The sequence below is a fragment of the Haemaphysalis longicornis genome, unplaced genomic scaffold, assembly GCF_048455015.1.
Source record: "Haemaphysalis longicornis isolate Haplotype H1 unplaced genomic scaffold, Haemaphysalis longicornis Haplotype H1 scaffold_20, whole genome shotgun sequence".
Classification (NCBI taxonomy): Eukaryota; Metazoa; Arthropoda; class Arachnida; order Ixodida; family Ixodidae; genus Haemaphysalis; species Haemaphysalis longicornis.
In genome coordinates, this window is record NW_027526296.1 from 1,284,493 (window position 1) to 1,298,381 (window position 13,889).

A 13,889-nucleotide genomic window follows, 5' to 3' on the forward strand; every position below is an offset into this window, starting at 1 on the left:
TTCGCCCCGCACAATTACACGGGCCTCGCGGCCTCGTGCGCAGAGCGCAGCGCGGAATATGTAGGGCCGAGGGCACCGGAGGCTCGCCTGGGCGCCAATCGGGAGGGCCCCGTGACGCCTTTGGTATCCTTTGGCATGCAACGCCGGTGGAGAATCACTCCGACTCGAAGCAAGGGAAGAGAGGGATGGAAGAGAGAATGGCCGAGGGGCTTCACGTAACTGCCGGCTGTTAGGGGAGCGCGCTTGTTCGGGTGCTTTTGCTTGGTTCAGGATCCGCCGCAACGTGATTACAGGCGCCCCGGTAGAAATCAATTCCGCGTGCGTATGCCAATGTACGGTCCCCTCCCGGACGTGCACATATGCTAGAATGAGCTGCCGGTTCCCTCGCGGGTACCGCCAAGGGGTTAATCTGCGCGGATTGAGTCACAAAATGAACGGACGGCTGAAGGACGCTCGTGCGTGGGCAGGGATGGCGACGGTAGCTTACATTATGATTACCGCGCACTGCCGGCCGTCCGGTGTGTGTTCCTTTCGCGTTAAGGATCTGGTGGTGCGGTCTGTGAAGGTACATGCGAGAAGGGAGCCTTCGGGCAGCCCGCTGACTGGAAGGCTGCTGACAGGCTGACGAACCACTTCGATTGATTGATTGTAGGGTTTAGCGCGCCGACGCAACGCAGGCGATGAGGCGCGCCGTAGTGGGGGGCTCCGCATTAATTTGATCACCTGGGGATCTTTAACGTGCGCTGATATCTCGTACACACGGGTGTTTTTGCTTTTCACCGCCATCAGAAAAGTGGCCGCCTCGGCCGGGAATCGATCCCACGTCCTCCTGCTCAGCAGTGCACAACGCCTTAGCAACTGAGCCACCGCGCGGGCAAATCTCCAAATTGAAGTCCGTAACGATGATCAAAAGGGTCGCGCCATCACGGCTAACCCATGCAAAGTACGTAGTCATGGACTTCTTGATATCACACTTGAGTGCGCCTCGAGTTATATATACAGTGATCACCATAATTCCGTTATGGAGTTACATAACGGTGTTACATTTATAGTGAACACCACGATTTCGTCGCTGTCATTGTCCTCTTGCGGTCTAATAATCACGGTTTTTAGGGGAAGTTAAGCACATACGTAATCCATGCACAGTAGTGGCTAATGTGAATCATCATAGCACGGCGATCCGAACTCTTCAAACATGTATACATAACGAACCACTTGTTTCCTGGTTTGGAGGCAATGATATTACGCATTCCGAGACATGTTTTGTAAAAGCTTAGTTTATACGACTTGTTTACAGTGGTTGGGTGATGTGAATCACTATATAATGCAGTGCGTACTGTTCAAACATGATTTGAACCAATTTGCTATCTTGACATATAAAGCTTCGCTGCAACCCCCCCCCCCCCTTTTTTTTTCTTTCCCCCGGTTTGCCAGTCAGAACAACGCGGCAAAAGAGCCTAGTTGGTCATTTCATCTTCACAAAAAAAAAAAAAAAAAGAAGCGCTACCGAATACGAAGTATAGACCGGATTACAAAACGACACGTGTACCATGCAACGATTCCGAGTCACCAGATCCAACGCGTCAGTAGATCCAACGAGTCATTACATCCATTCGTGGATCTACTGACTCGGTGGATCTATTGACGCGTTGGATCTAGTGACTCGGTTGGATCTACTGACCCGTTGGATCTAATGACGCGTTGGATCTAATGACTCGGATGGATGTACCGACCCTTTGGATCTTACGACTCGTTGGATCTAGTGACTCGGTGGGGTGGGAGGGAGAGGAGGGTAGTTAGGGGAGAAACCTTCCCCCGCCGCCTACCATTCCGGCTTTACAAAACGAACAAAACGGCGCCCCTCTGCTTACTGCTTTGGGGCGCGGCTATGCTTTCTAGCGCTGCACACCTTTATATCCGCTTGGTCGAAAGCTCGTGGTGAGTTCGTGCTGCACACAAATAAGGCTTTCAAAGGAAAGGGGCAAAGACGTTTGAGATTGACCACGATGATATTATGTGCACAGGTTCTCCGAAAACCTTACTTTGGAGATGGGGGTGAGGGGGGGGGGTGGTACCTTGCTGCTAATTTTAGTTCGCCGTGGCGGTTGCTAGGAAGACCGGTACAGGAAAAAGGTTTATTTTTTTGTTTTTGTCGGTTGTGTGCCGAATAGAAGTAAATGAAACATCGTAAAAAATCAACGCAAGGAAGGAAACACGGACCCGGAGCTGTGCCTGGTCTTTTTCTCGGGTTGCTTTTTTTATTGCATCATTGCTTTTATTATGATGTTTAACACGCCGTCGCCACACAGGTGATTAGGCGCGCCGTAGTGGAGGGCTCTGGATGAGTTTTGACCACCTAGGGATCTTTAGCGTGCGCAGAAATCTCGAACATAAGGGCGTTTTCGCTTTCCGCCTCCATCAGAAAACCGGCCGCTGCGGTGGGGGATCGAACGTGTTCATTTCTTTGCTAAATTATTTATTTACTTATTTTATACTGCAAACCTCACTTCAGGGTATACAGGTAGGAGTATAAAACGAGAAACCAATATACTATAAGACGAAGAACATTAGGATTCGTGCGGCCGGTAATACAATCCTAGCGAATGCTCAAACTCTAACAATCAAACTAGCAACACCGTACTCCGATAGCCTATTCCGCACTTAAGAAAAAAAGATATTTAAACCCGTCTAGACGAGCCAGATAAGGCCTTATCGGTTCGTTATAACTTAACGGAGCACGTCGTTTGGTGGCCGGTTGTTCATACGCGTCTTCGTTTATTTTAGTTTATCCCCTAATATATAATTTCAAACTTTTTTTCAGTCTCTTGTTGTGTGAGTTGACTTGCAGCAGTTCCAAATAATATGATTTTAAGATATTTTTGACAGATACTATCCCGACGTATAGTCGCACTGGTATTGTTTATTTTTTTTACTAATCTTTTGCTCAGTCAATGCTGATGAGGACTCCGCATGGAAGAGGCATATATTATTTGACAATACTGCAGGCCATAAATTTGGCCCCACCAGGAGAGGGTACAACGCTAAATGCACGACACTATTCACATGGAGGTTGCACATTGACCAGAATGAATAAATGTTTGTCCCGCAAATTTAAAAAGGGAAATGTTTTTCTACCTCGGTGATGAAATTAGAAAAAAGAAATAATTGTGCAGGGAGTGAATTCCAATCTTCAATTGTTTGAGGGAAGAAATTGTACTTGTAGCTATTAATTTTTGCGAAGATGGGAGCGAATGAATGTTGGTGATTGTGACGAGTCCTCCTTGTTTTTAGAGGTTCTACATAATCAGGTAGGTTTAGTTTAATTTTTCCTGAGAAACAGTTGTGTAAGAATGCAATGCGACTAATCTTTCGGCGAGTTTCCAAGATCTGAAATTGATTATCATGCATTAACTGGGTAGGAGAGTCCTCCCTTTTGTACTTCCCAAATATAAATCGCACGGCCTTGCGGTTGACTCTTTCTAGTTGAATCTTATCTCTTTTCGTATGTGGGTCCCATATTACCGCTGCATATTTTAATTTACTTCTTACAAAAGTGTTATAAGCTAAAATCTTAACTGTCCGGGGCGCTTCTGAGTTTTCTTCTGAGAAAATAAAGCTTACGCATTGCGGACGCACAGGTTTTCGAGATATGGGCTGACCATTTTAAATCGCTTGTGAAGGTGACGCCAAAGTATTTGTGTTCTTTGACCTCAGAAATAGTACAATCTTGAATTTTATAAAAATATGAGCTCGGTAACTTTTTCCTGGTTATGCGCATCAGTACAGTTTTTCCCCTGTTCAGTTCCATGCCCCATTTCTCACACCACCTGTCAATAGCAGAAACAGCACCTTGTAGTGAACTATGATCATCTGGAGATAAAACCTGTTTAAAAACAACACAATCATCCACGAACAACCGCAATGAAACGTCAGCCGGAATACCAGAATTCACGTAAATTAAAAATAACATCGGTCCGAGTACGCTTCCTTGCGGAACTCCAGAAGAAACACCACATACATTTGAAATACGATTACTAACATCAACGTACTGTTTTTTATTCATAAGATAAACTTGTACCTATTGTACCCATCGCATACTTTAAAATAGGGCATACAAGTTTCTCGCATGCAAGTAATTTAATATTTTCGGGCATGTTGTCGTTTTTTTAGGAAAGTAGAACAGCTCTTAATAGGCCTCCGCCTCCACCGCATCCTCAATCTGAGTGTGCCGCCCCAAATCGTATTTAACGCCATGTGCTTTATTAATGCTGGGTTGAGCCAAGGCGTGGCGGGAATGGAACAAGGTAGGAAGCGAATTTATTTGCGCGGCACCCACGGCAGGCGTTCGATGTTTGGCTGCACGAGGGGCGAGCCTCGATTTCTTTAGTTTCATTTCGCTGGGCATATATTTTTTTCGCCCTCTACTACACGCTTTGTTGGCATTTACCCGAACCATACCGTATTGGCTCGAGCTTGCACAATCGCACCTAAAAAAGGCCAGAACATCTGCCGTTGTGGTTTAGCGGTTACATCTTAGCTTTTTGCTACAGAAAGCAGTGGGTCGAGTGCGGCTCGTTGCCATCCTTTATTTTTCTTTTGCGTTTTCATACACAGCTTAGGTTAGTTTTCGCTGTTCTTTTTTTTCTCGTAGTTAGGTTGTGTTCTATTCGTTAACCTTACGTTACCATAATGAAAGGCGAAGTAGTGCCAGACTACAGTGCCTAGTATATTCTAGGCACTACAGCCAGACGGACCATTTTTCATCAAAATACCGCTGGTGGGCGTCGCTTTTGTGAAGGGCTTATAATACCGCCGGGCGGCATATAGCCACAGCCTAATTTAAACGCACTCGACTTCCTTGAAACGATTTCTCGTGTAATTATTAATTGAGAATAGTTCCTCGATCACGTTTTATTCTCTTTACGCTTTTTTTTTAATATCTCCGATTGGTTTGTAAAAAAAACATTTATTGGTGCCACAGTAAAGTCTGCATTCAGGCTTCAGACGTGGCCTACGTCGTCTTCTTGACCCCAACCGCGGCCGAAGCCCCGCTAGCCGTTCCCGGCCCGCCGGGCTCCTGATCGATTCCTCTGAAGCGGGGGTCCCAAACACGCGGTGCGCGGACGTTCTGATTCGAACCTATTTAATCAAACCTATTCATTACAGATGTCCTTGTTCGCAATTATGCGTTATTTTTTGCCCAGCGGATGGTTATGCGTCATCAGCAAAAGCATATGTTTATTCGTTGAATATTTTCTGGAATATTTGAACCTAAAACGCTGAAAGCCAAAACAAACTACTTCAGTAGCGATGCGCACAGTTTGTACCAAAATTCGGAAGCTTCGCATAAAAACTGAGCATCAGTCCTGCTCAGCTGATTTGACAGTGGAGCTGTTAGACACCGATGAAAATGATGTTACGAAATGAATTACAAAAGCGCTTTGAATTGCAATTTAACAATATAGTTGACTCCTATTGATACGAACTCCATGAGGACCGTAAAAAGCTTGGAACCAACACAACTTTGAAATAAACTGAATACCGCTGTGGTAGCTCTGTGGTTAAGGCGTTGTGCTGTTGTCCAAGGACGAGGGTTCGATTCCCGGCCGCGACGGCCGCTTTTCAGATGGAGGGGTAAAGCGAAAACACCCGTGTGCTCGAGATTTCGGCGCACATTAAAATTTCTAGGTGGTTCAACTTAATCCGAAGCCCTCCACTGCAGCGTGCCGCGTCGCCGGTGTAGCTTCGGCACGTTAAACCTTGCACTCAATTAAATTAAACATTGCACAAAGACGGCATTGCCATAACTACGCTAAACTTCTTTATTTTTGATGTTGGTCACAGCCTTGTCTTTCCTCGCCAATTCAAGCGCACGACATGGTTTGTCCTGAGTGTCAAGACTCATCGTTAAATTTGAAGCCTGAAGCGTCTAAGCACGTAAACTGCTTACATGGAGTTGTGTGCAACAAAAAACGTGGAAAGTACGTAGGGATGCGTTCGCTGGCGCGAGTTTCAACTGAAATGGCTGCGCGTGGCCTCAGTTGCGATGTCGCCGACATAACACAGTTCACGGTGCTGTTTTGGCGCCGAAAAAAAATCGAATTTCATCGAGAAATGACGGCCCCCTGTATGTTTTTTACTCAAAATGTCTCCCAATTAACCGACTTGCTTGGTTTTGGCTTCAAATTATCGGGTAATTTTTTCATCTAATTGCACGTATATTTGCCGGGACCAGAACATCACTTCAAGTTAACCGAAAATTCTAATTAAGCCACTTTTAATTATCGGGAGTCGGTTCAATCTTGTTTGCGAGCGTATTGACCGGACGTAGTCCGAACGAGCGCAAGGAACACGACACTATTGTTATTTTCGACTTAAGCTATTTTTCAGTTCAATGTACACTCTTAATCTGGTTCCACGTAAGATCCACTTAGTAACTGGAACTTTTTTGCAAAAAAGTTCCAGTTATATATTTGGAACCGTGTTCCACATATCCTGAAAATTAAGTGGAACAGTGCCCCACATATTTTTGCAACTAAATTATGTGGATCGGTGTTCCAAATAAAAGTATGCGGATCACTGTTCCAAATAAAAGGGTAGTTTAAGTTACTGGAACAGAGATCCATGTAAAATGATTATAGAATTTATCCGGTGCGCCGTTCCAGGTACTTTCAGACCAGCTGTTTATATAAAACGGTGTTCCTATAGACATTGGGAAGCTGTCTATGGGACTCCACTTTTCCAATATTTCTGCTTTCCTGTCGGTATACACCGAGGTCATATGCCAGGCTGGCGGATGCATTGGTATCAGCAGGAAACCGCAAGCACCATTTTAACACAGCCTTGATATATGACCCGCAGTGATACCAACAATTGGAAAGCAGAAACCACCGCAGCAGTGTGGTCCCTGACAGTTCCCAACAGTTGCCTATCGGAGCACAGTTCTATATAAAAGTTGGTCTGAGGCACCTAGAGCGGCACACAGTCTTTGGCTTCACCCGCAGAATCCTGTTCTGGGTTTCAGCTGCATGTAAAAGAAACAATATACTTGCATTAAAATACGCACGAAACCAACTATTATGACTCATACACTGCTTTTCAACATACTATACAACTTTATTGGGTGTTAGTATGATACATTTCAGATTTGAATAGCTGTCTATTTTAAATTGCACAGAAAATGACCAACGTACAAGGAATAAATACCATAACGATAACACTAGGCTCCAAGTGGCATTTTCACATATTCACCTTTACTCAAAAACATGGTTAATAAAGACAGTATTAGGGGCAACTGCTTCACAAATAAATAGACGTGCGCGTCTACCGCGGCACTGACACAGACATTAAACAACAGTGAGCATCAAATATGCTGTCTTAATTAGATAAACCAAGGTAATTCAAAGGCGGATTACCCATTCGCTTGCCATACTATGTTTACGCATAACTGTTTGGGAAAATGCAGTTTGCTAATAAATTGTAGGGAAAGGTATAAAAACAAGCCATACACGGTTGTATTATCACAAACCTACAACAGTGCAGTGCAAGAGTTTAGGAAAACAACGCTCGAGCCAAGATTAACGATAAAACATTATGACACGAGAGGTCACATGTGGCAGTATGCCACCATTAAAGCATGATTATTTAAGATAGTAGTTTCCTGACACCAGACGTAAGTGTAACATCAAGCTATTTGAGGGCAAAATAGACTTTATGAGCGTCCTGAAAAGGCCTGACTTAAGGCACGTTACTTGCCCAAAAAATTTGTAGTTGTTTAAAATAATTCATCCCAAGAAATCTCACAAAAGCCAGCGCGAATCTTATATAATTTTGCAAACCAGGTAGCTGGAAGCATGTTACACATATTAAAATTTAACAAGCAGACTAATTATATACGTCATCAATTCAAGCGGGAACAAGTCAGACATCCTTAAGAAGCAAACAAGTCAGCGTTGAATCATACAGGTGACCAGTTTTACAAAGCAGACTTGAAAGCATTTTTTCCAGCCTCAACATTTTACCTTAGGTGACATTCACAGTTGCGTGCTATAAAAACCCTCCCGTCTTGCTATCAGGGTAATTGTGACCAAAGCCCTGCTTCTGCCAAGCAAGAAGTGCAGCTTTGTTCAAAGAAGAAAACTTGTTCAAGCCAAATACGCACATTTTCAATTCTTTTAGGTCATGCGTGTCAGCTCACATCTGGTACTAAAATTTATCAATGAAGGCGGAAGCCATCTGCGTAAATAATCACTGTCACTTTTGCATCAGCAACAGCACTGCCATGAAAAAAATCTCATGAGCTACACTTGAATAATAAGGACGTTACAATGCGGTGCCATGAACTACATTAACACCCACTATAGATTTAAAGGCAGCCTGCGCATTGTGCCAATGATGAAACATGATGAAACACGACTTCAGTGTTCAGTTGACATGAAGCTTGCATGTGCCAGTAACTCAAACCTCTTCATCTGATTTCACCCCCTTCATGCCTTTCATCTGACCTCCTTCATGCCTTTCAAGAGATACTTTAACCTCTACCAATAATTTAAAATCCCAAGTAGAGACTCCAAAATAAATGACACCAGGCCACTGTCAAACTTCTCATGCTTTCCAAGAACTCCCTGCAAAAGTCCCAAGAACTCTCCAAAGGCACACAACCATATGAACATGATGACACGATGAAAAAGATGACATATGCGGCGAAGAGGATGACCACATCCTGAAGTGACAGTGCAGGCGGCGAATCCGTGATGTGTTTCTTGCGGGCAATATTGATGCCGCCAGTCCCTTCTCTCAGAATAACCGGGCCTCGAGAAGACTTACTGCTCACCTCATGTACCTTCAAGGAAACAAGGAAATTTTGTTACATGGTTGCTTTAAATGAGTGAGTTGCTTAGTCCCTTTTATAACACAGTAATTGATTTAAAATCAGTGATTTCTTGGTTTTTTTCTAGGAGTGCTGCTAAAGGTGAAAGTGCGCTAAACAATATCACCACAGACAATCAATGAAATTGCCCTGATTCTGGAAAGTATCCAACTTTGCTGCCTCGGTATCCTGAATATAAGGTTTTTTTTATCCTTGAGAGGTTTCGTTTAATAATCAAATAATAATTACTATAATCACCTTTCGGCATTATATTTTACACACCTTCTCTCTGCATAAAATGTTCTCTGTACTGTATAATGTGCTCCCTAGAATGCTGTAGTGAAACTGGCTTATTATAACTTACAGCTAAACGATGTTTATACCACAAAGAAATAAATGGCCAGTCATAGGAAATCATAAATATCGCACTGTGGCAAACATTTTTTGTAGTTCCACCTAAAATATTTCCCTCTCAATATGTATTACCTTCATGCTTCGTAGTGGTATGAGGCAGAAGTTGAGCTGACTAATGCTGAACTAGGCTGTTGCACAATTTTCTTATAAATCGCAACTATAGCACATTTTCTTGCAGACGTCACTTTCTGTGCTCTAAACAATTCCCTTAAAAAATTACCCCTTATTTAACCACCTGTCAAAATCGAATGCAAGCATTACTCATGCTACGCCTGTATTTGGGAGTATTATTGGTGCTACGGGCGTATAAAAAGCGGGAAATTTAAATCGTCAGTTGCCACCGTATTGTTGTAGCAGCAACCACGTTGGGCGTGTCCGTGGTGCTGGCAAATCACAACAACTCTCAAGGTGTAAAAGCTAAATATTTACAAAACTAAAATACAAAATAGTGTTTTTTTGGCCACTGTTGGAGTATCCGTAATAGGCGGAATGTGAACACAATGGCCAATATTGGCGTTCACGATAACTTCTTAACACTGAGACTTTATTAGGACGAACAGACCCAGAAATTGAGTCTCGCAAAAACAAAATGCCAGCTTACCCAACCAAAATTAAGACCCGGGTGTTTCTGCCAGGGCCGTCTCAAAGTGCACTTCTAGAAAAGTATCGCTAACGTGTTCCGAAAAGCTCCTACTGTCACCTTGAGCCACAGGCCGAGCTGTCACTGAAAAGAAGTTTGAAACCATTAGTTATAAAGAAACTACCTAAAACGCGCCATGAAACACCCAAAAATGGCAGTGCGTACTTACTTGTAGAATGCAATGATTTCATCCCGTGCAAAAGCTTTAATGTGTTGCCCTCTGATGATATTCCAAAAAGGGGTCCAAATACAATTAAAATGGCCATATGCATTCCTTGTACCACTGTTTTAGGTCTATCTTCGCCCTATTGCCTAGAAAATAAACAGTACAAAAATATCAGAGAATAAATTTATGCCTTGCTTTACCCAGGGAGCACGAGAAAATATTGAACAATGTCTGATTCGTTCCACGAAAGTATAATGTCTTTTTTACAGCGAAAGCCCTGGTAATCTTTTCTCGCTAAACAATTCGAGATATGAAAATATTTGAACATACTTTAAGCTCACCTGTCCTTGGTCTATGCGAACTGGTGAATATCTGCACAATATGCACAACTCAAAAAGTACTCTTTTGTGGCTTATAAGCTCCACAGGGCATTCATAATCCGCCACACTCTCCCCAACGACCCTTCAGCATGCCAAAGATGTCTTCAGCCAGTGAATGCCACAGCCATGACTTCGCAGGAGCATGTAAAGAAAGGAAATAATTTGTTTTCTTTTTTTTTTTTTGCAGAGGAACAAAAACATTTGTCACAACCTATCAGTGGAGGGCCAAATGTCTCCACAGTCAGCCATATACTCTTTCTGAACAGGTCATACAGTATGAATACAGAATGTACCAATCTGCTTTTGCAGTGTAATTTCTACGTTCAAAGGCGAACAGAAATGGATTAATGTTTGGTGCACATCATGATGCAACAACTTTGCACCAGAGCGTTTTGAAAATTATTCCAACTTTCGAGCTGCCACTGACATTGATAGCATAAAATGGCAGGAATGGATTATTTTTAAACTTACTTTGTGACGTTAAAACTTCTAATAGTCCACACGTGAGTTTTATGGGTAATTATTCAGAGGTCTCAGGTTACCACTGACATTGACAGCATAGAAACGGCACCACACTTTCTGCGTGTTTCCACCTGCCTTCCCATCCACAAAAGGAACGTTTTGTTACTACGCTACTGCTCAGACAACCACTTTCCCTTGCATTTCACTACACGTCAGGGAGCCAATTAACGTTGACTAGTGTAAATAGACCATCTGAATTCATCGAAGGCATTGGAAGAAACAAGGAGCAACTACACACACAGCACAGATAAACGTAAGCAGTGCTGCTGCCAACGCCTTGAACGCACATCAACATTAGGCGGAATAGCGTGACTAGCACAGTAAATTTATGGCTCTCAGAAGACCAACACAACGGAATTAACACGGAAGTTTGAAAATACCGATAAGTCTAAAGACAGACGCTCCGACAAACATGTGCAGTGTGTGCGCGTGAGACAATAGCGTGCGACTAACCCGACAAGATTCAGTACCGCTGACAGGTACAGCAACCGTCAATATACAACTAAGCAACACCACACCATAAGGGGACATGCAGACTCGAGAAATGCGCGCACCAGCCACTTTCTAAATAGCACTAGCTAACGTACGCAGTCAGAAATGTCAAGCCGACTCCAACCCACAAACACACAAGCTTAAGTGAATAACGGCCGCAAACGTTTCTCGCATCGAACAGGCAGCGGAGCGGCACGTTTATCGGACGAAGTGATGAACAAGTCAAAGAACAACAACCGTTACCAGAACATAAATAAGCAGCACTGACCTTTTTTGCGCCTCCCGGCAAAACTTCACTTCGTCGAACAGTAAATACAGCCCGAGGACATGAAAAAATCCGCAGTTTCACGCCACAACCAAACTGGTAACCGTTCCCGCCAGTCTGACCGACAGTTCATTTAGTACATCAAGCGCATAACGCGAGCAATCGAGAAAACCGCTATAGAAGGCCACTGGTGGCGCTGCATGCGGACGAACAAAAACTAGCTTCCGTAAACGTTGAGACGTAGGGGCGCTGCTGTCGTTAAAAGTGTTCACGCAGTCCCGTTTTTCCCCCATCGTCGTTGTACCCGTTGCCGTCCCACTATACCACGCATCAAGGCAAGCGGCGCTGCCGTGTATTCTTTCCTCCATGCTGTCAACGCATGCGCACGGCATGCCGCACTGAAGTGGCGGTCGTTTCGTAATCGTTTCGGCCAACTTTTTCTTCCTCCGTGCCTTCGGCGATGCACGCCGTGGACAGTGACCAGTCCGCGGAAGAGATCACAAGCTCGGCACCCTTGATCGCTTATATTTGCTTCGGAAAATGGGAGTAGGCCTCTAAGCGGACGTCTACGCGGCTCTGAGGCTGGAACAAAGAGCTCAGATATTAGCCTTAACACATTAGTTGGGCTAAAGTTGTTTCTCTCCGCAGTCCGTGAGCGCGTGCGGAATGTGCGCATAAACTTTCATGACAGCTTTATTTCGTTCTTTGCAGTGAAAACGAAACGATGCTTCTTTATTGACTGCGTTCTCTTGACAAGTCTTTCCAATACCAATAATATATACTGCGACGCTCTTTGATACCCACGTTATAGAAAACTACTTCCGCGTAGTGAATCCAGTGTGATTACTCGCTAATTTGCGAGTAATAATACATCTGCCCGTTTTCCAGCAGTTTTTCTTCATGAACACCAATAGTGCAGGAAAAGAGAAACGGGGGGACCAGCAGGAGAAGGCAGGTCATTCGGTGAACTTGAATTACTACGGCAAGTAACAACATTAGGGTAACACTGCGAATTTTCGCGATACAGCAATGCGTAATTTGAAATAAGAATGCCATTTCAGTATAAATATATAGAATGTAAGGCAGATGCCGCGGGGTAGATTTAGTTCTCCGGGTTTTGTGTCATTCTCCTCCTGCAAAGAGGCTTTCGTTTTTGCATGTGAAAATTACTAGCCGGGGCGAGACAAAATACAAAAACTAACTTCTAAGCATATAACTGCATGCGTAGCATGATGTGTGTGGTGTAAAATGTGACGCAGTCGGTTACAATTATGTATGTACCCCATCACAACATAAGGAACGTGGACTAAGTAACGTTGAGCGCGTATTACACCACAGCAAGATGATGACTGAGTGTTGAACAAAAACTGCCGTTTCTGCGAAGCTTTGTAAACCAAATGCATAAAATGTAATGGCGTCAACAAGTATTTTGTGATGAAGATGTTCACAAAAGCACCACGAATTCTTCAGCGCTATAGCAGCTATGGCTTTGCCCGAACGGCATATGGGGAAAGGGAAGACGTTTAGTCCTTCTCAAATTGAAGTCACTGGTGATTTTGTACTTGACGCCCCAAATTAGAAAAATACGATGATCACGAAAGCGGTTTGGGTGCCGCAGAACACCTGGAAATGGGTTCCTGCAATTTCTTCTTTTGCCTAAGATATCCTCCTCTCGACATTTTTAATGCTTTGTACGGCGTTGACAAAAAAGTGGGATTTCGTTTTCTGTCAGAGGACATCACTAAAACTACAGCTTAGCCGTATTATGAAAGTTAACTGCTGCAAGGCAGTTTCATAGATGTCGGCGAAGGTCATTAAATTTTATGTGCGGTGTGCGCGTGTATATTAAACGCGCACGTGCATCTTGTGTCAAGAAGCACCTAATATATATGCGGTTCATTGTTCCAGTTGATGCATGAAAGAGTGCATACTTCACTGCCGCGCACGAGTTATGTGGAACAAGACACGAGCAAAAAATATACAAACGCACTCTCCCCAACCGTTTACTGGGACATAAGTGGAACAGTAACCGGAACCGCCGACTTCGCATGACCCCATTTCTTCGGTTCCAGATAAAAACCACGAACATAAAGAAAACAAGCTGACGGTTCCAGATAAGATCCACCTATATGCCTCGTTCC

At 43.8% G+C, this 13,889-nt stretch overlaps 1 protein-coding gene and 1 long non-coding RNA gene across 5 annotated transcripts in view; both read right to left on the reverse strand.

Annotated features, from left to right (window-relative positions):
- The window catches only part of LOC144172289 (uncharacterized), a 269,808-nt gene that overhangs the window by 122,929 nt on the left and 132,990 nt on the right, over positions 1-13,889 (reverse strand). The window lies entirely within an intron of this gene.
- LOC144172256 (uncharacterized) lies at positions 6,772-12,029 on the reverse strand. Of its 3 annotated transcripts, none has more exons than XR_013322977.1 (4): positions 11,752-12,029; positions 10,093-10,235; positions 9,885-10,007; positions 6,772-8,842 (listed from the first exon to the last, which is right to left on the reverse strand). It is a non-coding gene; the product is annotated as an uncharacterized LOC144172256 (long non-coding RNA). The 3 variants fall into 3 exon arrangements; XR_013322978.1 differs by lacking the exon at positions 11,752-12,029 and adding an exon at positions 10,431-10,686; XR_013322976.1 differs by lacking the exon at positions 11,752-12,029 and having other exon boundaries at positions 10,093-10,684.